The following is a 23,742-nucleotide window of genomic DNA, read 5'->3' as shown; positions in this document are numbered from 1 at the left end:
CCTCCATATCCCTCTGTCCTCACTGTGTTCCCTCCATATCCCTCTGCCGTCAGTCTCTCCCTCCATATCCCCCTGTCCTCAGTGTCTCCCTCCATATCCCTCTGTCCTCAGTGTCTCCCTCCATATCCCTCTGTCCTCAGTGTCTCCCTCCATATCCCTCAGTCCTCAGTGTTTATCTCTGTATCCCTCAGTTCTCAGTGTCTCTCTCTCCATATCCCTCTGTCCCTCAGTGTGTCTCCCTCCATATCCCTCTGTCCTCAGTCACTCCCTCCATATCCGTCTGTCCTCAGTGTCTCCCTCCATATCACTCTGTCCTCAGTGTCTCCCTCCATATCCCTCTGTCCTCAGTGTCTCCCTCCATATCCCTCTATCCTCAGTGTGTTCCCTCCATATCCCTCTATCCTCAGTGTGTTCCCCCCATATCCCCCTGTCCTCAGTAGCTCCCTCCATATCCCTCTGTCCTCAGTGTCTCCCTCCATATCCCTCTGTCCTCAGTGTGTTGCCTCCATTTCCCCCTGTCCTCAGTATCTCCCCCCATAGCCCTCTGTCCTCAGTGTGTTCCCTCCATATCCCTCTGTCCTCAGTCTCTCCCCCCATATCCCTCTATCCTCAGTGTGTTCCCTCCATATCCTTCTGTCCTCAGTGTTCCCCCCATATCCCTCTGTCCTCAGTGTGTTCCCTCCATACCCCTCTGTCCTCAGTGTCTCCCTCCATATCCTTCTGTCCTCAGTGTTCCCCCCATATCCCTCTGTCCTCAGTGTGTTCCCTCCATATCCCTCTGTCCTCAGTGTCTCCCTCCATATCCCTCTGTCCTCAGTGTCTCCCTCCATATCCCTCTGTCCTCAGTGTCTCCCTCCATATCCCTCAGTCCTCAGTGTCTCCCTCCATATCCCTCTGTCCTCAGTGTCTCCCTCCATATCCTTCTGCCCTCAGTGTGTTCTCTCCATATCCCTCTGTCCTCAGTGTCTCCCTCCATATCCCTCTGTCCTCAGTGTCTCCCTCCATATCCCTCTGTCCTCAATGTGTTCCCCCCATATCCCTCTGTCCTCAGTGTGTTCCCTCCATATCCTTCTGTCCTCAGTGTTCCCCCCATATCCCTCTGTCCTCAGTGTGTTCCCTCCATATCCCTCTGTCCTCAGTGTCTCCCTCCATATCCCTCTGTCCTCAGTGTCTCCCTCCATATCCTTCTGCCCTCAGTGTGTTCTCTCCATATCCCTCTGTCCTCAGTGTCTCCCTCCATATCCCTCTGTCCTCAGTGTCTCCCTCCATATCCCTCTGTCCTCAATGTGTTCCCTCCATATCCCTCTGTCCTCAGTCTCTCCCCCCATATCCCTCTATCCTCAGTGTGTTCCCTCCATATCCTTCTGTCCTCAATGTTCCCCCCATATCCCTCTGTCCTCAGTGTGTTCCCTCCATATCCCTCTGTCCTCAGTGTCTCCCTCCATATCCTTCTGTCCTCAGTGTTCCCCCATATCCCTCTGTCCTCAGTGTGTTCCCTCCATATCCCTCTGTCCTCAGTGTCTCCCTCCATATCCCTCTGTCCTCAGTGTCTCCCTCCATATCCCTCTGCCCTCAGTGTGTTCTCTCCATATCCCTCTGTCCTCAGTGTCTCCCTCCATATCCCTCTGTCCTCAGTGTCTCCCTCCATATCCCTCTGTCCTCAATGTGTTCCCTCCATATCCCTCTGTCCTCAGTGTCTCCCTCCATATCCCTCTTTCCTCAGTGTGTTCTCTCCATATCCCTCTGTCCTCAATGTGTTCTCTCCATATCCCTCTGTCCTCAGTGTGTTCCCTCCATATCCCTCTGTCCTCAGTGTCTCCCTCCATATCCCTCAGTCCTCAGTGTGTTTCCTCCATATCCCTCTGTCCTCAGTCGCTCCCTCCATATCCCTCTGTCCTCAGTCTCTCCCTCCATATCCTTCACTCCTCAGTCTCTCCCTCCATATCCCTCTTTCCTCAGTGTGTTCTCTCCATATCCCTCTGTCCTCAGTGTCTCCCTCCATATCCCTCTGTCCTCAGTCTCTCCCTCCATATCCCTCTGTCCTCAGTGTCTCCCTCCATATCCCTCTGTCCTCGGTGTCTCCCTCCATATCCCTCTGTCCTCAGTGTGTTCCCTCCATATCCCTCTGTCCTCAATCTCTCCCTCCATATCCCTCTGTCCTCAGTGTGTTCCCTCCATATTCCTCTGTCCTCAGTGTCTCCCTCCATATCCCTCTGTCGTCAGTCTCTCCCTCCATATCCCTCTGTCCTCAGTGTTTACCTCCATATCCCTCAGTCCTCAGTGTGTTCCCTCCATATCCCTCAGTCCTCAGTGTGTTCCCTCCATATCACTCTGTCCTCAGTGTCTCCCTCCATATCCCTCTGTCCTCAGTGTTCCCTCCATATCCCTCTGTCCTCAGTGTCTCCCTCCATATCCCTCTGTCCTCCGTGTTTACCTCCATATCGCTGAGTCCTCAGTCTCTCCCTCCATATCCCTCTGTCCTCAGTCTCTCCCTCCATATCCCTCTGTCCTCAGTCTCTCCCTCCATATCCTTCAGTCCTCAGTGTGTTCACTCCATATCCCTCTGTCCTCAGTCTCTCCCTCCATATCCCTCTGTCCTCAGTCTCTCCCTCCATATCCCTCTGTCCTCAGTGTTTTCCCTCCATATTCCTCTGCCGTCAGTCTCTCCCTCCATATCCCTCTGACCTCAGTCTCTCCCTCCAGATCCCTCAGTCCTCAGTGTGTCCCTCCATATCCGTCTGTCCTCAGCCTCTCCCTCCATATCCCTCTGCCCTCAGTCTCTCTCTCCATATCCCTCAGTCCTCAGTGTGTTCCCTCCATATCCCTCTGCCCTCAGTCTCTCCCTCCATATCCCTCTGTCCTCAGTGTCTCCCTCCATATCCCTCTGTCCTCAGTGTCTCCCTCCATATCCCTCTATCCTCAGTCTCTCCCTCCATATCCCTCTGTCCTCAGTGTCTCCCTCCATATCCCTCTGTCCTCAGTGTTTACCTCCATATCCCTCAGTCCTCAGAGTGTTCACTCCATATCCCTCTGTCCTCAGTCTCTCCCTCCATATCGCTCTGTTCTCAGTCTCTCCCTCCATATCCCTCTGTCCTCAGTGTTTTCCCTCCATATCCCTCTGCCCTCAGTGTTTACCTCCATGTCCCTCAGTCCTCAGAGTGTTCACTCCATATCCCTCTGTCCTCAGTGTCTCCCTCCATATCCCTCTGTCCTCAGTGTCTCCCTCCATATCCCTCTGTCCTCAGTGTCTCCCTCCATATCCCTCTGTCCTCAGTGTGTCTCCCTCCATATCCCTCTGTCCTCAGTGTGTTCCCTCCATATCCCTCTGTCCTCAGTGTGTTCCCTCCATATCCCTCTGCCGTCAGTCTCTCCCTCCATATCCCCCTGTCCTCAGTGTCTCCCTCCATATCCCTCTGTCCTCAGTGTCTCCCTCCATATCCCCCTGTCCTCAGTGTCTCCCTCCATATCCCCCTGTCCTCAGTGTCTCCCTCCATATCCCTGTATCCTCAGTCTCTCCCTCCATATCCCTCTGTCGTCAGTCTCTCCCGCCATATCCCTCTGTCCTCAGTGTCTCCCTCCATATCCCTCTGTCCTCAGTGTTTACCTCCATATCCCTCAGTCCTCAGAGTGTTCACTCCATATCCCTCTGTCCTCAGTCTCTCCCTCCATATCCCTCTGTCCTCAGTCTCTCCCTCCATATCCCTCTGTCCTCAGTGTTTTCCCTCCATATCCCTCTGCCCTCAGTGTTTAACTCCATATCCCTCAGTCCTCAGGGTGTTCACTCCATATCCCTCTGTCCTCAGTGTCTCCCTCCATATCCCTCTGTCCTCAGTGTGTTCCCTCCATATCCCTCTGTCCTCACTGTGTTCCCTCCATATCCCTCTACCGTCAGTCTCTCCCTCCATATCCCCCTGTCCTCAGTGTCTCCCTCCATATCCCTCTGTCCTCAGTGTCTCCCTCCATATCCCTCTGTCCTCAGTGTCTCCCTCCATATCCCTCAGTCCTCAGTGTTTATCTCTGTATCCCTCAGTTCTCAGTGTCTCTCTCTCCATATCCCTCTGTCCCTCAGTGTGTTCCCTCCATGTCCCTCTGTCCTCAGTCTCTCCCTCCATATCCCTCTGTCCTCAGTGTCTCCCTCCATATCCGTCTGTCCTCAGTGTCTCCCTCCATATCCCTCTGTCCTCAGTGTGTTCCCTCCATATCCCTCTGTCCTCAGTGTGTTCCCTCCATATCCCTCTGCCGTCAGTCTCTCCCTCCATATCCCCCTGTCCTCAGTGTCTCCCTCCATATCCCCCTGTCCTCAGTGTCTCCCTCCGTATCCCTCTGTCCTCAGTGTCTCCCTCCATGTCCCTCTGTCCTCAGTGTCTCCCTCCATATCCCTCTGTCCTCAGTGTCTCCCTCCATATCCCCCTGTCCTCAGTGTCTCCCTCCATATCCCCCTGTCCTCAGTGTCTCCCTCCATATCCCTCAGTCCTCAGTGTTTATCTCTGTATCCCTCAGTTCTCAGTGTCTCCCTCCATATCCCTCTGTCCTCAGTGTCTCCCTCCATATCCCCCTGTCCTCAGTGTCTCCCTCCATATCCCCCTGTCCTCAGTGTCTCCCTCCATATCCCCCTGTCCTCAGTGTCTCCCTCCATATCCCTCAGTCCTCAGTGTTTATCTCTGTATCCCTCTGTCCTCAGTGTCTCCCTCCATATCCCCCTGTCCTCAGTGTCTCCCTCCATATCCCTCTGTCCTCAGTCTCTCTCTCCATATCCCTCTGTCCCTCAGTGTGTTCCCTCCATGTCCCTCTGTCCTCAGTCTCTCCCTCCATATCCCTCTGTCCTCATTGTCTCCCTCCATATCCCTCTGTCCTCAGTGTCTCCCTCCATGTCCCTCTGTCCTCAGTGTCTCCCTCCATATCCCTCTGTCCTCAGTCTCTCCCTCCATATCCCTCTGTCCTCAGTGTCTCCCTCCATATCCCTCAGTCCTCAGTGTGTTCCCTCCATATCCCTCTGTCCTCAGTGTCTCCCTCCATATCCCTCTGTCCTCAGTGTCTCCCTCCATATCCCTCTGTCCTCAGTGTCTCCCTCCATATCCCTCTGTCCTCAGTGTCTCCCACCATATCCCTCTGTCCTCCGTGTTTACCTCCATATTCCTCAGTCCTCAGAGTGTTCACTCCACATTCCTCAGTCCTCAGTGTGTTCCCTCCATATCCCTCAGTCCTCAGTGTGTTCCCTCCATATCCCTCTGTCCTCAGTGTCTCCCTCCATATCCCTCTGTCCTCAGTCTCTCCCTCCATATCCCTCTGTCCTCAGTCTCTCCCTCCATATCCTTCAGTCCTCAGTGTGTTCACTCCATCTCCCTCTGTCCTCAGTCTCTCCCTCCATATCCCTCTGTCCTCAGTCTCTCCCTCCATATCCCTCTGTCCTCAGTGTTTTCCCTCCATATTCCTCTGCCGTCAGTCTCTCCCTCCATATCCCTCTGTCCTCAGTCTCTCCCTCCATATCCCTCTGTCCTCATTGTTTCCCTCCATATCCCTCTGTCCTCAGTGTCTCCCTCCAGATCCCTCAGTCCTCAGTGTGTCCCTCCATATCCGTCTGTCCTCAGTCTCTCCCTCCATATCCCTCTGTCCTCAGTCTCTCCCTCCATATCCCTCTGTCCTCAGTGTCTCCCTCCATATCCCTCTGTCCTCAGTGTCTCCCACCATATCCCTCTGTCCTCCGTGTTTACCTCCATATTCCTCAGTCCTCAGAGTGTTCACTCCACATTCCTCAGTCCTCAGTGTGTTCCCTCCATATCCCTCAGTCCTCAGTGTGTTCCCTCCATATCCCTCTGTCCTCAGTGTCTCCCTCCATATCCCTCTGTCCTCAGTCTCTCCCTCCATATCCCTCTGTCCTCAGTCTCTCCCTCCATATCCTTCAGTCCTCAGTGTGTTCACTCCATCTCCCTCTGTCCTCAGTCTCTCCCTCCATATCCCTCTGTCCTCAGTCTCTCCCTCCATATCCCTCTGTCCTCAGTGTTTTCCCTCCATATTCCTCTGCCGTCAGTCTCTCCCTCCATATCCCTCTGTCCTCAGTCTCTCCCTCCATATCCCTCTGTCCTCATTGTTTCCCTCCATATCCCTCTGTCCTCAGTGTCTCCCTCCAGATCCCTCAGTCCTCAGTGTGTCCCTCCATATCCGTCTGTCCTCAGTCTCTCCCTCCATATCCCTCTGCCCTCAGTCTCTCTCTCCATATCCCTCAGTCCTCAGTGTGTTCCCTCCATATCCCTCTGCCCTCAGTCTCTCCCTCCATATCCCTCTGTCCTCAGTGTCTCCCTCCATATCCCTCTGTCCTCAGTGTCTCCCTCCATATCCCTCTATCCTCAGTCTCTCCCTCCATATCCCTCTGTCCTCAGTGTCTCCCTCCATATCCCTCTGTCCTCAGTGTTTACCTCCATATCCCTCAGTCCTCAGAGTGTTCACTCCATATCCCTCTGTCCTCAGTCTCTCCCTCCATATCGCTCTGTTCTCAGTCTCTCCCTCCATATCCCTCTGTCCTCAGTGTTTTCCCTCCATATCCCTCTGCCCTCAGTGTTTACCTCCATGTCCCTCAGTCCTCAGAGTGTTCACTCCATATCCCTCTGTCCTCAGTGTCTCCCTCCATATCCCTCTGTCCTCAGTGTGTTCCCTCCATATCCCTCTGTCCTCAGTGTGTTCCCTCCATATCCCTCTGCCGTCAGTCTCTCCCTCCATATCCCCCTGTCCTCAGTGTCTCCCTCCATATCCCTCTGTCCTCAGTGTCTCCCTCCATATCCCTCTGTCCTCAGTGTGTTCCCTCCATATCCCTCTGCCGTCAGTCTCTCCCTCCATATCCCCCTGTCCTCAGTGTCTCCCTCCATATCCCCCTGTCCTCAGTGTCTCCCTCCATATCCCTGTATCCTCAGTCTCTCCCTCCATATCCCTCTGTCGTCAGTCTCTCCCGCCATATCCCTCTGTCCTCAGTGTCTCCCTCCATATCCCTCTGTCCTCAGTGTTTACCTCCATATCCCTCAGTCCTCAGAGTGTTCACTCCATATCCCTCTGTCCTCAGTCTCTCCCTCCATATCCCTCTGTCCTCAGTCTCTCCCTCCATATCCCTCTGTCCTCAGTGTTTTCCCTCCATATCCCTCTGCCCTCAGTGTTTACCTCCATATCCCTCTGTCCTCAGTGTGTTCCCTCCATATCCCTCTGTCCTCACTGTGTTCCCTCCATATCCCTCTGCCGTCAGTCTCTCCCTCCATATCCCCCTGTCCTCAGTGTCTCCCTCCATATCCCTCTGTCCTCAGTGTCTCCCTCCATATCCCTCTGTCCTCAGTGTCTCCCTCCATATCCCTCAGTCCTCAGTGTTTATCTCTGTATCCCTCAGTTCTCAGTGTCTCTCTCTCCATATCCCTCTGTCCCTCAGTGTGTTCCCTCCATGTCCCTCTGTCCTCAGTCTCTCCCTCCGTATCCCTCTGTCCTCAGTGTCTCCCTCCATATCCCTCTGTCCTCAGTGTCTCCCTCCATATCCCTCTGTCCTCAGTGTCTCCCTCCATATCCCTCAGTCCTCAGTCTTTATTTCTGTATCCCTCAGTTCTCAGTGTCTCCCTCCATATCCCTCTGTCCTCAGTCTCTCTCTCCATATCCCTCTGTCCCTCAGTGTGTTCCCTCCATGTCCCTCTGTCCTCAGTCTCTCCCTCCATATCCCTCTGTCCTCATTGTCTCCCTCCATATCCCTCTGTCCTCAGTGTCTCCCTCCATGTCCCTCTGTCTTCAGTGTCTCCCTCCATATCCCTCTGTCCTCAGTCTCTCCCTCCATATCCCTCTGTCCTCAGTGTCTCCCTCCATATCCCTCTGTCCTCGGTGTCTCCCTCCATATCCCTCTGTCCTCAGTGTGTTCCCTCCATATCCCTCTGTCCTCAATCTCTCCCTCCATATCCCTCTGTCCTCAGTGTGTTCCCTCCATATTCCTCTGTCCTCAGTGTCTCCCTCCATATCCCTCTGTCGTCAGTCTCTCCCTCCATATCCCTCTGTCCTCAGTGTTTACCTCCATATCCCTCAGTCCTCAGTGTGTTCCCTCCATATCCCTCAGTCCTCAGTGTGTTCCCTCCATATCCCTCTGTCCTCAGTGTCTCCCTCCATATCCCTCTGTCCTCAGTGTCTCCCTCCATATCCCTCTGTCCTCAGTGTCTCCCTCCATATCCCTCTGTCCTCCGTGTTTACCTCCATATTCCTCAGTCCTCAGAGTGTTCACTCCATATCCCTCTGTCCTCAGTCTCTCCCTCCATATCCCTCTGTCCTCAGTCTCTCCCTCCATATCCTTCAGTCCTCAGTGTGTTCACTCCATATCCCTCTGTCCTCAGTCTCTCCCTCCATATCCCTCTGTCCTCAGTCTCTCCCTCCATATCCCTCTGTCCTCAGTGTTTTCCCTCCATATTCCTCTGCCGTCAGTCTCTCCCTCCATATCCCTCTGTCCTCAGTCTCTCCCTCCATATCCCTCTGTCCTCATTGTTTCCCTCCATATCCCTCTGTCCTCAGTGTCTCCCTCCAGATCCCTCAGTCCTCAGTGTGTCCCTCCATATCCGTCTGTCCTCAGTCTCTCCCTCCATATCCCTCTGTCCTCAGTCTCTCCCTCCATATCCCTCAGTCCTCAGTGTGTTCCCTCCATATCCCTCTGTCCTCAGCCTCTCCCTCCATATCCCTCTGCCCTCAGTCTCTCTCTCCATATCCCTCAGTCCTCAGTGTGTTCCCTCCATATCCCTCTGCCCTCAGTCTCTCCCTCCATATCCCTCTGTCCTCAGTGTCTCCCTCCATATCCCTCTGTCCTCAGTGTCTCCCTCCATATCCCTCTATCCTCAGTCTCTCCCTCCATATCCCTCTGTCGTCAGTCTCTCCCTCCATATCCCTCTGTCCTCAGTGTCTCCCTCCATATCCCTCTGTCCTCAGTGTTTACCTCCATATCCCTCAGTCCTCAGAGTGTTCACTCCATATCCCTCTGTCCTCAGTCTCTTCCTCCATATCCCTCTGTCCTCAGTCTCTCCCTCCATATCCCTCTGTCCTCAGTGTTTTCCCTCCATATCCCTCTGCCCTCAGTGTTTACCTCCATGTCCCTCAGTCCTCAGAGTGTTAACTCCATATCCCTCTGTCCTCAGTGTCTCCCTCCATATCCCTCTGTCCTCAGTGTGTTCCCTCCATATCCCTCTGTCCTCAGTGTGTTCCCTCCATATCCCTCTGCCGTCAGTCTCTCCCTCCATATCCCCCTGTCCTCAGTGTCTCCCTCCATATCCCTCTGTCCTCAGTGTCTCCCTCCATATCCCTCTGTCCTCAGTGTGTTCCCTCCATATCCCTCTGTCGTCAGTCTCTCCCTCCATATCCCCCTGTCCTCAGTGTCTCCCTCCATATCCCCCTGTCCTCAGTGTCTCCCTCCATATCCCTGTATCCTCAGTCTCTCCCTCCATATCCCTCTGTCGTCAGTCTCTCCCTCCATATCCCTCTGTCCTCAGTGTCTCCCTCCATATCCCTCTGTCCTCAGTGTTTACCTCCATATCCCTCAGTCCTCAGAGTGTTCACTCCATATCCCTCTGTCCTCAGTCTCTCCCTCCATATCCCTCTGTCCTCAGTCTCTCCCTCCATATCCCTCTGTCCTCAGTGTTTTCCCTCCATATCCCTCTGCCCTCAGTGTTTACCTCCATATCCCTCAGTCCTCAGGGTGTTCACTCCATATCCCTCTGTCCTCAGTGTCTCCCTCCATATCCCTCTGTCCTCAGTGTGTTCCCTCCATATCCCTCTGTCCTCACTGTGTTCCCTCCATATCCCTCTGCCGTCAGTCTCTCCCTCCATATCCCTCTGTCCTCAGTGTCTCCCTCCATATCCCTCTGTCCTCAGTGTCTCCCTCCATATCCCTCAGTCCTCAGTGTTTATCTCTGTATCCCTCAGTTCTCAGTGTCTCTCTCTCCATATCCCTCTGTCCCTCAGTGTGTTCCCTCCATGTCCCTCTGTCCTCAGTCTCTCCCTCCATATCCCTCTGTCCTCAGTGTCTCCCTCCATATCCCTCTGTCCTCAGTGTCTCCCTCCATATCCCTCTGTCCTCAGTGTCTCCCTCCATATCCCTCTGTCCTCAGTGTCTCCCTCCATATCCCTCTGTCCTCAGTGTGTTCCCTCCATATCCCTCTGTCCTCAGTCTCTCCCTCCATATCCCTCTGTCCTCAGTGTCTCCCTCCATATCCCTCTGTCCTCAGTGTCTCCCTCCATATCCCTCTGTCCTCAGTGTCTCCCTCCATATCCCCCTGTCCTCAGTGTCTCCCTCCATATCCCCCTGTCCTCAGTGTCTCCCTCCATATCCCTCTGTCCTCAGTGTCTCCCTCCATATCCCCCTGTCCTCAGTGTCTCCCTCCATATCCTCCTGTCCTCAGTGTCTCCCTCCATATCCCTCAGTCCTCAGTGTTTATCTCTGTATCCCTCAGTTCTCAGTGTCTCCCTCCATATCCCTCTGTCCTCAGTCTCTCTCTCCATATCCCTCTGTCCCTCAGTGTGTTCCCTCCATGTCCCTCTGTCCTCAGTCTCTCCCTCCATATCCCTCTGTCCTCATTGTCTCCCTCCATATCCCTCTGTCCTCAGTGTCTCCCTCCATATCCCTCTGTCCTCAGTGTCTCCCTCCATGTCCCTCTGTCCTCAGTGTCTCCCTCCATATCCCTCTGTCCTCAGTCTCTCCCTCCATATCCCTCTGTCCTCAGTGTCACCCTCCATATCCCTCTGTCCTCGGTGTCTCCCTCCATATCCCTCTGTCCTCAGTGTGTTCCCTCCATATCCCTCTGTCCTCAATCTCTCCCTCCATATCCCTCTGTCCTCAGTGTGTTCCCTCCATATGCCTCTGTCCTCAGTGTCTCCCTCCATATCCCTCTGTCGTCAGTCTCTCCCTCCATATCCCTCTGTCCTCAGTGTTTACCTCCATATCCCTCAGTCCTCAGTGTGTTCCCTCCATATCCCTCAGTCCTCAGTGTGTTCCCTCCATATCCCTCTGTCCTCAGTGTCTCCCTCCATATCCCTCTATCCTCAGTGTCTCCCTCCATATCCCTCTGTCCTCAGTGTCTCCTTCCATATCCCTCTGTCCTCCGTGTTTACCTCCATATTCCTCAGTCCTCAGAGTGTTCACTCCATATCTCTCTGTCCTCAGTCTCTCCCTCCATATCCCTCTGTCCTCAGTCTCTCCCTCCATATCCCTCTGTCCTCAGTGTTTTCCCTCCATATTCCTCTGCCGTCAGTCTCTCCCTCCATATCCCTCTGTCCTCAGTCTCTCCCTCCATATCCCTCTGTCCTCATTGTTTCCCTCCATATCCCTCTGTCCTCAGTGTCTCCCTCCAGATCCCTCAGTCCTCAGTGTGTCCCTCCATATCCGTCTGTCCTCAGTCTCTCCCTCCATATCCCTCTGTCCTCAGTCTCTCCCTCCATATCCCTCAGTCCTCAGTGTGTTCCCTCCATATCCCTCTGTCCTCAGCCTCTCCCTCCATATCCCTCTGCCCTCAGTCTCTCTCTCCATATCCCTCAGTCCTCAGTGTGTTCCCTCCATATCCCTCTGTCCTCAGTGTCTCCCTCCATATCCCTCTGTCCTCAGTGTCTCCCTCCATATCCCTCTATCCTCAGTCTCTCCCTCCATATCCCTCTGTCGTTAGTCTCTCCCTCCATATCCCTCTGTCCTCAGTGTCTCCCTCCATATCCCTCTGTCCTCAGTGTTTACCTCCATATCCCTCAGTCCTCAGAGTGTTCACTCCATATCCCTCTGTCCTCAGTCTCTCCCTCCATATCCCTCTGTCCTCAGTCTCTCCCTCCATATCCCTCTGTCCTCAGTGTTTTCCCTCCATATCCCTCTGCCCTCAGTGTTTACCTCCATGTCCCTCAGTCCTCAGAGTGTTAACTCCATATCCCTCTGTCCTCAGTGTCTCCCTCCATATCCCTCTGTCCTCAGTGTGTTCCCTCCATATCCCTCTGTCCTCAGTGTGTTCCCTCCATATCCCTCTGCCGTCAGTCTCTCCCTCCATATCCCCCTGTCCTCAGTGTCTCCCTCCATATCCCTCTGTCCTCAGTGTCTCCCTCCATATCCCTCTGTCCTCAGTGTGTTCCCTCCATATCCCTCTGTCGTCAGTCTCTCCCTCCATATCCCCCTGTCCTCAGTGTCTCCCTCCATATCCCCCTGTCCTCAGTGTCTCCCTCCATATCCCTGTATCCTCAGTCTCTCCCTCCATATCCCTCTGTCGTCAGTCTCTCCCTCCATATCCCCCTGTCCTCAGTGTCTCCCTCCATATCCCTCTGTCCTCAGTGTTTACCTCCATATCCCTCAGTCCTCAGAGTGTTCACTCCATATCCCTCTGTCCTCACTCTCTCCCTCCATATCCCTCTGTCCTCAGTCTCTCCCTCCATATCCCTCTGTCCTCAGTGTTTTCCCTCCATATCCCTCTGCCCTCAGTGTTTACCTCCATATCCCTCAGTCCTCAGGGTGTTCACTCCATATCCCTCTGTCCTCAGTGTCTCCCTCCATATCCCTCTGTCCTCAGTGTGTTCCCTCCATATCCCTCTGTCCTCACTGTGTTCCCTCCATATCCCTCTGCCGTCAGTCTCTCCCTCCATATCCCTCTGTCCTCAGTGTCTCCCTCCATATCCCTCTGTCCTCAGTGTCTCCCTCCATATCCCTCAGTCCTCAGTGTTTATCTCTGTATCCCTCAGTTCTCAGTGTCTCTCTCTCCATATCCCTCTGTCCCTCAGTGTGTTCCCTCCATGTCCCTCTGTCCTCAGTCTCTCCCTCCATATCCCTCTGTCCTCAGTGTCTCCCTCCATATCCCTCTGTCCTCAGTGTCTCCCTCCATATCCCTCAGTCCTCAGTCTTTATCTCTGTATCCCTCAGTTCTCAGTGTCTGACTCCATATCCCTCTGTCCTCAGTGTCTCCCTCCATATCCCTCTGTCCTCAGTGTGTTCCCTCCATATCCCTCTGTCCTCAGTGTGTTCCCCCCATATCCCTCTGCCGTCAGTCTCTCCCTCCATATCCCCCTGTCCTCAGTGTCTCCCTCCATATCCCCCTGTCCTCAGTGTCTCCCTCCATATCCCTCTGTCCTCAGTGTCTCCCTCCATATCCCTCAGTCCTCAGTCTTTATCTCTGTATCCCTCAGTTCTCAGTGTCTGACTCCATATCCCTCTGTCCTCAGTGTCTCCCTCCATATCCCTCTGTCCTCAGTGTGTTCCCTCCATATCCCTCTGTCCTCAGTGTGTTCCCCCCATATCCCTCTGCCGTCAGTCTCTCCCTCCATATCCCCCTGTCCTCAGTGTCTCCCTCCATATCCCTCTGTCCTCAGTGTCTCCCTCCATGTCCCTCAGTCCTCAGTGTCTCCCTCCATATCCCTCTGTCCTCAGTGTGTTCCCTCCATATCCCTCTGTCCTCAGTGTCTCCCTCCATATCCCCCTGTCCTCAGTGTCTCCCTCCATATCCCTCTGTCCTCAGTGTCTCCCTCCATATCCCTCTGTCCTCAGTGTCTCCCTCCATATCCCCCTGTCCTCAGTGTCTCCCTCCATATCCCTCTGTCCTCAGTGTCTCCCTCCATATCCCTCAGTCCTCAGTGTTTATCTCTGTATCCCTCAGTTCTCAGTGTCTCCCTCCATATCCCTCTGTCCTCAGTCTCTCTCTCCATATCCCTCTGTCCCTCAGTGTGTTCCCTCCATGTCCCTCTGTCCTCAGTCTCTCCCTCCATATCCCTCTGTCCTCAGTCTCTCCCTCCATATCCCTCTGTCCTCATTGTTTCCCTCCATATCCCTCTGTCCTCAGTGTCTCCCTCCAGATCCCTCAGTCCTCAGTGTGTCCCTCCATATCCGTCTGTCCTCAGTCTCTCCCTCCATATCCCTCTGTCCTCAGTCTCTCCCTCCATATCCCTCTGTCCTCAGTGTCTCCCTCCATATCCCTCTGTCCTCAGTGTCTCCCACCATATCCCTCTGTCCTCCGTGTTTACCTCCATATTCCTCAGTCCTCAGAGTGTTCACTCCACATTCCTCAGTCCTCAGTGTGTTCCCTCCATATCCCTCAGTCCTCAGTGTGTTCCCTCCATATCCCTCTGTCCTCAGTGTCTCCCTCCATATCCCTCTGTCCTCAGTCTCTCCCTCCATATCCCTCTGTCCTCAGTCTCTCCCTCCATATCCTTCAGTCCTCAGTGTGTTCACTCCATCTCCCTCTGTCCTCAGTCTCTCCCTCCATATCCCTCTGTCCTCAGTCTCTCCCTCCATATCCCTCTGTCCTCAGTGTTTTCCCTCCATATTCCTCTGCCGTCAGTCTCTCCCTCCATATCCCTCTGTCCTCAGTCTCTCCCTCCATATCCCTCTGTCCTCATTGTTTCCCTCCATATCCCTCTGTCCTCAGTGTCTCCCTCCAGATCCCTCAGTCCTCAGTGTGTCCCTCCATATCCGTCTGTCCTCAGTCTCTCCCTCCATATCCCTCTGCCCTCAGTCTCTCTCTCCATATCCCTCAGTCCTCAGTGTGCTCCCTCCATATCCCTCTGCCCTCACTCTCTCCCTCCATATCCCTCTGTCCTCAGTGTCTCCCTCCATATCCCTCTGTCCTCAGTGTCTCCCTCCATATCCCACTATCCTCAGTCTCTCCCTCCATATCCCTCTGTCCTCAGTGTCTCCCTCCATATCCCTCTGTCCTCAGTGTTTACCTCCATATCCCTCAGTCCTCAGAGTGTTCACTCCATATCCCTCTGTCCTCAGTCTCTCCCTCCATATCGCTCTGTTCTCAGTCTCTCCCTCCATATCCCTCTGTCCTCAGTGTTTTCCCTCCATATCCCTCTGCCCTCAGTGTTTACCTCCATGTCCCTCAGTCCTCAGAGTGTTCACTCCATATCCCTCTGTCCTCAGTGTCTCCCTCCATATCCCTCTGTCCTCAGTGTGTTCCCTCCATATCCCTCTGTCCTCAGTGTGTTCCCTCCATATCCCTCTGCCGTCAGTCTCTCCCTCCATATCCCCCTGTCCTCAGTGTCTCCCTCCATATCCCTCTGTCCTCAGTGTCTCCCTCCATATCCCTCTGTCCTCAGTGTGTTCCCTCCATATCCCTCTGCCGTCAGTCTCTCCCTCCATATCCCCCTGTCCTCAGTGTCTCCCTCCATATCCCCCTGTCCTCAGTGTCTCCCTCCATATCCCTGTATCCTCAGTCTCTCCCTCCATATCCCTCTGTCGTCAGTCTCTCCCGCCATATCCCTCTGTCCTCAGTGTCTCCCTCCATATCCCTCTGTCCTCAGTGTTTACCTCCATATCCCTCAGTCCTCAGAGTGTTCACTCCATATCCCTCTGTCCTCAGTCTCTCCCTCCATATCCCTCTGTCCTCAGTCTCTCCCTCCATATCCCTCTGTCCTCAGTGTTTTCCCTCCATATCCCTCTGCCCTCAGTGTTTACCTCCATATCCCTCTGTCCTCAGTGTGTTCCCTCCATATCCCTCTGTCCTCACTGTGTTCCCTCCATATCCCTCTGCCGTCAGTCTCTCCCTCCATATCCCCCTGTCCTCAGTGTCTCCCTCCATATCCCTCTGTCCTCAGTGTCTCCCTCCATATCCCTCTGTCCTCAGTGTCTCCCTCCATATCCCTCTGTCCTCAGTGTCTCCCTCCATATCCCTCAGTTCTCAGTGTCTCTCTCTCCATATCCCTCTGTCCCTCAGTGTGTTCCCTCCATGTCCCTCTGTCCTCAGTCTCTCCCTCCGTATCCCTCTGTCCTCAGTGTCTCCCTCCATATCCCTCTGTCCTCAGTGTCTCCCTCCATATCCCTCTGTCCTCAGTGTCTCCCTCCATATCCCTCAGTCCTCAGTCTTTATTTCTGTATCCCTCAGTTCTCAGTGTCTCCCTCCATATCCCTCTGTCCTCAGTCTCTCTCTCCATATCCCTCTGTCCCTCAGTGTGTTCCCTCCATGTCCCTCTGTCCTCAGTCTCTCCCTCCATATCCCTCTGTCCTCATTGTCTCCCTCCATATCCCTCTGTCCTCAGTGTCTCCCTCCATGTCCCTCTGTCTTCAGTGTCTCCCTCCATATCCCTCTGTCCTCAGTCTCTCCCTCCATATCCCTCTGTCCTCAGTGTCTCCCTCCATATCCCTCTGTCCTCGGTGTCTCCCTCCATATCCCTCTGTCCTCAGTGTGTTCCCTCCATATCCCTCTGTCCTCAATCTCTCCCTCCATATCCCTCTGTCCTCAGTGTGTTCCCTCCATATTCCTCTGTCCTCAGTGTCTCCCTCCATATCCCTCTGTCGTCAGTCTCTCCCTCCATATCCCTCTGTCCTCAGTGTTTACCTCCATATCCCTCAGTCCTCAGTGTGTTCCCTCCATATCCCTCAGTCCTCAGTGTGTTCCCTCCATATCCCTCTGTCCTCAGTGTCTCCCTCCATATCCCTCTGTCCTCAGTGTCTCCCTCCATATCCCTCTGTCCTCAGTGTCTCCCTCCATATCCCTCTGTCCTCCGTGTTTACCTCCATATTCCTCAGTCCTCAGAGTGTTCACTCCATATCCCTCTGTCCTCAGTCTCTCCCTCCATATCCCTCTGTCCTCAGTCTCTCCCTCCATATCCTTCAGTCCTCAGTGTGTTCACTCCATATCCCTCTGTCCTCAGTCTCTCCCTCCATATCCCTCTGTCCTCAGTCTCTCCCTCCATATCCCTCTGTCCTCAGTGTTTTCCCTCCATATTCCTCTGCCGTCAGTCTCTCCCTCCATATCCCTCTGTCCTCAGTCTCTCCCTCCATATCCCTCTGTCCTCATTGTTTCCCTCCATATCCCTCTGTCCTCAGTGTCTCCCTCCAGATCCCTCAGTCCTCAGTGTGTCCCTCCATATCCGTCTGTCCTCAGTCTCTCCCTCCATATCCCTCTGTCCTCAGTCTCTCCCTCCATATCCCTCAGTCCTCAGTGTGTTCCCTCCATATCCCTCTGTCCTCAGCCTCTCCCTCCATATCCCTCTGCCCTCAGTCTCTCTCTCCATATCCCTCAGTCCTCAGTGTGTTCCCTCCATATCCCTCTGCCCTCAGTCTCTCCCTCCATATCCCTCTGTCCTCAGTGTCTCCCTCCATATCCCTCTGTCCTCAGTGTCTCCCTCCATATCCCTCTATCCTCAGTCTCTCCCTCCATATCCCTCTGTCGTCAGTCTCTCCCTCCATATCCCTCTGTCCTCAGTGTCTCCCTCCATATCCCTCTGTCCTCAGTGTTTACCTCCATATCCCTCAGTCCTCAGAGTGTTCACTCCATATCCCTCTGTCCTCAGTCTCTTCCTCCATATCCCTCTGTCCTCAGTCTCTCCCTCCATATCCCTCTGTCCTCAGTGTTTTCCCTCCATATCCCTCTGCCCTCAGTGTTTACCTCCATGTCCCTCAGTCCTCAGAGTGTTAACTCCATATCCCTCTGTCCTCAGTGTCTCCCTCCATATCCCTCTGTCCTCAGTGTGTTCCCTCCATATCCCTCTGTCCTCAGTGTGTTCCCTCCATATCCCTCTGCCGTCAGTCTCTCCCTCCATATCCCCCTGTCCTCAGTGTCTCCCTCCATATCCCTCTGTCCTCAGTGTCTCCCTCCATATCCCTCTGTCCTCAGTGTGTTCCCTCCATATCCCTCTGTCGTCAGTCTCTCCCTCCATATCCCCCTGTCCTCAGTGTCTCCCTCCATATCCCCCTGTCCTCAGTGTCTCCCTCCATATCCCTGTATCCTCAGTCTCTCCCTCCATATCCCTCTGTCGTCAGTCTCTCCCTCCATATCCCTCTGTCCTCAGTGTCTCCCTCCATATCCCTCTGTCCTCAGTGTTTACCTCCATATCCCTCAGTCCTCAGAGTGTTCACTCCATATCCCTCTGTCCTCAGTCTCTCCCTCCATATCCCTCTGTCCTCAGTCTCTCCCTCCATATCCCTCTGTCCTCAGTGTTTTCCCTCCATATCCCTCTGCCCTCAGTGTTTACCTCCATATCCCTCAGTCCTCAGGGTGTTCACTCCATATCCCTCTGTCCTCAGTGTCTCCCTCCATATCCCTCTGTCCTCAGTGTGTTCCCTCCATATCCCTCTGTCCTCACTGTGTTCCCTCCATATCCCTCTGCCGTCAGTCTCTCCCTCCATATCCCTCTGTCCTCAGTGTCTCCCTCCATATCCCTCTGTCCTCAGTGTCTCCCTCCATATCCCTCAGTCCTCAGTGTTTATCTCTGTATCCCTCAGTTCTCAGTGTCTCTCTCTCCATATCCCTCAGTCCTCAGTGTTTATCTCTGTATCCCTCAGTTCTCAGTGTCTCCCTCCATATCCCTCTGTCCTCAGTCTCTCTCTCCATATCCCTCTGTCCCTCAGTGTGTTCCCTCCATGTCCCTCTGTCCTCAGTCTCTCCCTCCATATCCCTCTGTCCTCATTGTCTCCCTCCATATCCCTCTGTCCTCAGTGTCTCCCTCCATATCCCTCTGTCCTCAGTGTCTCCCTCCATGTCCCTCTGTCCTCAGTGTCTCCCTCCATATCCCTCTGTCCTCAGTCTCTCCCTCCATATCCCTCTGTCCTCAGTGTCACCCTCCATATCCCTCTGTCCTCGGTGTCTCCCTCCATATCCCTCTGTCCTCAGTGTGTTCCCTCCATATCCCTCTGTCCTCAATCTCTCCCTCCATATCCCTCTGTCCTCAGTGTGTTCCCTCCATATGCCTCTGTCCTCAGTGTCTCCCTCCATATCCCTCTGTCGTCAGTCTCTCCCTCCATATCCCTCTGTCCTCAGTGTTTACCTCCATATCCCTCAGTCCTCAGTGTGTTCCCTCCATATCCCTCAGTCCTCAGTGTGTTCCCTCCATATCCCTCTGTCCTCAGTGTCTCCCTCCATATCCCTCTATCCTCAGTGTCTCCCTCCATATCCCTCTGTCCTCAGTGTCTCCTTCCATATCCCTCTGTCCTCCGTGTTTACCTCCATATTCCTCAGTCCTCAGAGTGTTCACTCCATATCTCTCTGTCCTCAGTCTCTCCCTCCATATCCCTCTGTCCTCAGTCTCTCCCTCCATATCCCTCTGTCCTCAGTGTTTTCCCTCCATATTCCTCTGCCGTCAGTCTCTCCCTCCATATCCCTCTGTCCTCAGTCTCTCCCTCCATATCCCTCTGTCCTCATTGTTTCCCTCCATATCCCTCTGTCCTCAGTGTCTCCCTCCAGATCCCTCAGTCCTCAGTGTGTCCCTCCATATCCGTCTGTCCTCAGTCTCTCCCTCCATATCCCTCTGTCCTCAGTCTCTCCCTCCATATCCCTCAGTCCTCAGTGTGTTCCCTCCATATCCCTCTGTCCTCAGCCTCTCCCTCCATATCCCTCTGCCCTCAGTCTCTCTCTCCATATCCCTCAGTCCTCAGTGTGTTCCCTCCATATCCCTCTGTCCTCAGTGTCTCCCTCCATATCCCTCTGTCCTCAGTGTCTCCCTCCATATCCCTCTATCCTCAGTCTCTCCCTCCATATCCCTCTGTCGTTAGTCTCTCCCTCCATATCCCTCTGTCCTCAGTGTCTCCCTCCATATCCCTCTGTCCTCAGTGTTTACCTCCATATCCCTCAGTCCTCAGAGTGTTCACTCCATATCCCTCTGTCCTCAGTCTCTCCCTCCATATCCCTCTGTCCTCAGTCTCTCCCTCCATATCCCTCTGTCCTCAGTGTTTTCCCTCCATATCCCTCTGCCCTCAGTGTTTACCTCCATGTCCCTCAGTCCTCAGAGTGTTAACTCCATATCCCTCTGTCCTCAGTGTCTCCCTCCATATCCCTCTGTCCTCAGTGTGTTCCCTCCATATCCCTCTGTCCTCAGTGTGTTCCCTCCATATCCCTCTGCCGTCAGTCTCTCCCTCCATATCCCCCTGTCCTCAGTGTCTCCCTCCATATCCCTCTGTCCTCAGTGTCTCCCTCCATATCCCTCTGTCCTCAGTGTGTTCCCTCCATATCCCTCTGTCGTCAGTCTCTCCCTCCATATCCCCCTGTCCTCAGTGTCTCCCTCCATATCCCCCTGTCCTCAGTGTCTCCCTCCATATCCCTGTATCCTCAGTCTCTCCCTCCATATCCCTCTGTCGTCAGTCTCTCCCTCCATATCCCCCTGTCCTCAGTGTCTCCCTCCATATCCCTCTGTCCTCAGTGTTTACCTCCATATCCCTCAGTCCTCAGAGTGTTCACTCCATATCCCTCTGTCCTCACTCTCTCCCTCCATATCCCTCTGTCCTCAGTCTCTCCCTCCATATCCCTCTGTCCTCAGTGTTTTCCCTCCATATCCCTCTGCCCTCAGTGTTTACCTCCATATCCCTCAGTCCTCAGGGTGTTCACTCCATATCCCTCTGTCCTCAGTGTCTCCCTCCATATCCCTCTGTCCTCAGTGTGTTCCCTCCATATCCCTCTGTCCTCACTGTGTTCCCTCCATATCCCTCTGCCGTCAGTCTCTCCCTCCATATCCCTCTGTCCTCAGTGTCTCCCTCCATATCCCTCTGTCCTCAGTGTCTCCCTCCATATCCCTCAGTCCTCAGTGTTTATCTCTGTATCCCTCAGTTCTCAGTGTCTCTCTCTCCATATCCCTCTGTCCCTCAGTGTGTTCCCTCCATGTCCCTCTGTCCTCAGTCTCTCCCTCCATATCCCTCTGTCCTCAGTGTCTCCCTCCATATCCCTCTGTCCTCAGTGTCTCCCTCCATATCCCTCAGTCCTCAGTCTTTATCTCTGTATCCCTCAGTTCTCAGTGTCTGACTCCATATCCCTCTGTCCTCAGTGTCTCCCTCCATATCCCTCTGTCCTCAGTGTGTTCCCTCCATATCCCTCTGTCCTCAGTGTGTTCCCCCCATATCCCTCTGCCGTCAGTCTCTCCCTCCATATCCCCCTGTCCTCAGTGTCTCCCTCCATATCCCCCTGTCCTCAGTGTCTCCCTCCATATCCCTCTGTCCTCAGTGTCTCCCTCCATATCCCTCAGTCCTCAGTCTTTATCTCTGTATCCCTCAGTTCTCAGTGTCTGACTCCATATCCCTCTGTCCTCAGTGTCTCCCTCCATATCCCTCTGTCCTCAGTGTGTTCCCTCCATATCCCTCTGTCCTCAGTGTGTTCCCCCCATATCCCTCTGCCGTCAGTCTCTCCCTCCATATCCCCCTGTCCTCAGTGTCTCCCTCCATATCCCCCTGTCCTCAGTGTCTCCCTCCATATCCCTCTGTCCTCAGTGTCTCCCTCCATATCCCTCAGTCCTCAGTCTTTATCTCTGTATCCCTCAGTTCTCAGTGTCTGACTCCATATCCCTCTGTCCTCAGTGTCTCCCTCCATATCCCTCTGTCCTCAGTGTCTCCCTCCATATCCCTCTGTCCTCAGTGTGTTCCCTCCATATCCCTCTGTCCTCAGTGTGTTCCCCCCATATCCCTCTGCCGTCAGTCTCTCCCTCCATATCCCCCTGTCCTCAGTGTCTCCCTCCATATCCCTCTGTCCTCAGTGTGTTCCCTCCATATCCCCCTGTCCTCAGTGTCTCCCTCCATATCCCTCTGTCCTCAGTGTCTCCCTCCATGTCCCTCAGTCCTCAGTGTCTCCCTCCATATCCCTCTGTCCTCAGTGTGTTCCCTCCATATCCCTCTGTCCTCAGTGTCTCCCTCCATATCCCCCTGTCCTCAGTGTCTCCCTCCATATCCCTCTGTCCTCAGTGTCTCCCTCCATATCCCTCTGTCCTCAGTGTCTCCCTCCATATCCCCCTGTCCTCAGTGTCTCCCTCCATATCCCTCTGTCCTCAGTGTCTCCCTCCATATCCCTCTGTCCTCAGTGTCTCCCTCCATATCCCTCTGTCCTCAGTGTCTCCCTCCATATCCCTCAGTCCTCAGTGTTTATCTCTGTATCCCTCAGTTCTCAGTGTCTCCCTCCATATCCCTCTGTCCTCAGTCTCTCTCTCCATATCCCTCTGTCCCTCAGTGTGTTCCCTCCATGTCCCTCTGTCCTCAGTCTCTCCCTCCATATCCCTCTGTCCTCAGTGTCTCCCTCCATATCCCTCTGTCTTCAGTGTCTCCCTCCATATCCCTCTGTCCTCAGTGTCTCCCTCCATGTCCCTCTTTCCTCAGTGTGTTCTCTCCATATCCTTCTGTCCTCAGTCTCTCTCTCCATATCCCTCTGTCCTCAGTGTCTCCCTCCATATCCCTCTTTCCTCAGTGTGTTCCCTCCATGTCCCTCTGTCCTCAGTGTCTCCCTCCATATCCCTCTGTCCTCAGTGTCTCCCTCCATATCCCTCAGTCCTCAGTGTTTATCTCTGTATCCCTCAGTTCTCAGTGTCTCTCTCTCCATATCCCTCTGTCCCTCAGTGTGTTCCCTCCATGTCCCTCTGTCTTCAGTGTCTCCCTCCATATCCCCCTGTCCTCAGTCTCTCTCTCCATATCCTTCTGTCCTCAGTCTCTCTCTCCATATCCCTCTGTCCTCAGTGTGTTCCCTCCATATCCCTCTGTCCTCAGTGTCTCCCTCCATATCCCTCTTTCCTCAGTGTGTTCCCTCCATGTCCCTCTGTCCTCAGTGTCTCCCTCCATATCCCTCTATCCTCAGTCTCTCTCTCCATATCCCTCTGTCCTCAGTGTCTCCCTCCATATCCCTCTTTCCTCAGTGTGTTCTCTCCATATCCTTCTGTCCTCAGTGTCTCCCTCCATGTCCCTCTGTCCCTCAGTGTGTTCCCTCCATATCCCTCTGTCCCTCACTGTTTACCTCCATGTCCCTCAGTCCTCAGTGTGTTCCCTCCATGTCCCTCTGTCCTCAGTGTCTCCCTCCATATCCCTCTGTCCTCAGTGTCTCCCTCCATATCCCTCTGTCCTCAGTGTCTCCCTCCATATCCCTTTGTCCTCAGTGTCTCCCTCCATGTCCCTCTGTCCTCAGTGTCTCCCTCCATATCCCTCTGTCCCTCAGTGTGTTCCCTCCATATCCCTCTGTCCCTCACTGTTTACCTCCATGTCCCTCTGTCCTCAGTGTGTTCCCTCCATGTCCCTCTGTCCTCAGTGTCTCCCTCCATATCCTTCTGTCCTCAGTCTCTCTCTCCATATCCCTCTGTCCTCAGTGTCTCCCTCCATATCCCTCTGTCCTCAGTGTCTCCCTCCATATCCCTCTGTCCTCAGTGTGTTCCCTCCATGTCCCTCTGTCCCTCACTGTTTACCTCCATGTCCCTCTGTCCTCAGTGTGTTCCCTCCATGTCCCTCTGTCCTCAGTGTCTCCCTCCATATCCTTCTGTCCTCAGTCTCTCTCTCCATATCCCTCTGTCCTCAGTGTCTCCCTCCATATCCCTCTGTCCTCAGTGTCTCCCTCCATATCCCTCTGTCCTCAGTGTCTCCCTCCATATCCCTCTGTCCTCAGTGTGTTCCCTCCATATCCCTCTGTCCCTCACTGTTTACCTCCATGTCCCTCAGTCCTCAGTGTGTTCCCTCCATGTCCCTCTGTCCTCTGTGTGTCCCTCCATATCCCTCTGTCCCTCACTGTTTACCTCCATGTCCCTCAGTCCTCAGTCTCTCCCTCCATATCCCTCAGTCCTCAGTGTGTTCCCTCCATATCCCTCAGTCCTCAGTGTGTTCCCTCCATGTCCCTCTGTCCCTCAGTGTGTTCCCTCCATGTCCCTCTGTCCCTCAGTGTCTCCCTCCATATCCCTCTGTTCTCAGTCTCTCCCTCCATGTTCCTCTGTCCCTCAGTGTGTCCCTCTGTATCCCTCTGTCCTCAGTGTGTCTCCCTCCATATCCCTCTGTCCACAGTCTCTCCCTCCATATCCCTCTGTCCCTCAGTCTCTCTCTCCATATCCCTCTGTCCCTCAGTGTGTGTCCCT

General features: G+C 54.0%; 1 protein-coding gene across 1 annotated transcript in view; it reads left to right on the top strand.

Annotated features, from left to right (window-relative positions):
• LOC140425068 (protein EFR3 homolog B-like) overlaps nt 1-23,742 on the top strand; it is a 500,803-nt gene that overhangs the window by 395,162 nt on the left and 81,899 nt on the right. The window lies entirely within an intron of this gene.

This window comes from Scyliorhinus torazame, chromosome 1 (genome assembly GCF_047496885.1).
Source record: "Scyliorhinus torazame isolate Kashiwa2021f chromosome 1, sScyTor2.1, whole genome shotgun sequence".
Classification (NCBI taxonomy): Eukaryota; Metazoa; Chordata; class Chondrichthyes; order Carcharhiniformes; family Scyliorhinidae; genus Scyliorhinus; species Scyliorhinus torazame.
The sequence above is the reverse complement of the archived record's forward strand: the minus strand, read 5'-3'. Positions and strand labels throughout refer to the sequence as shown.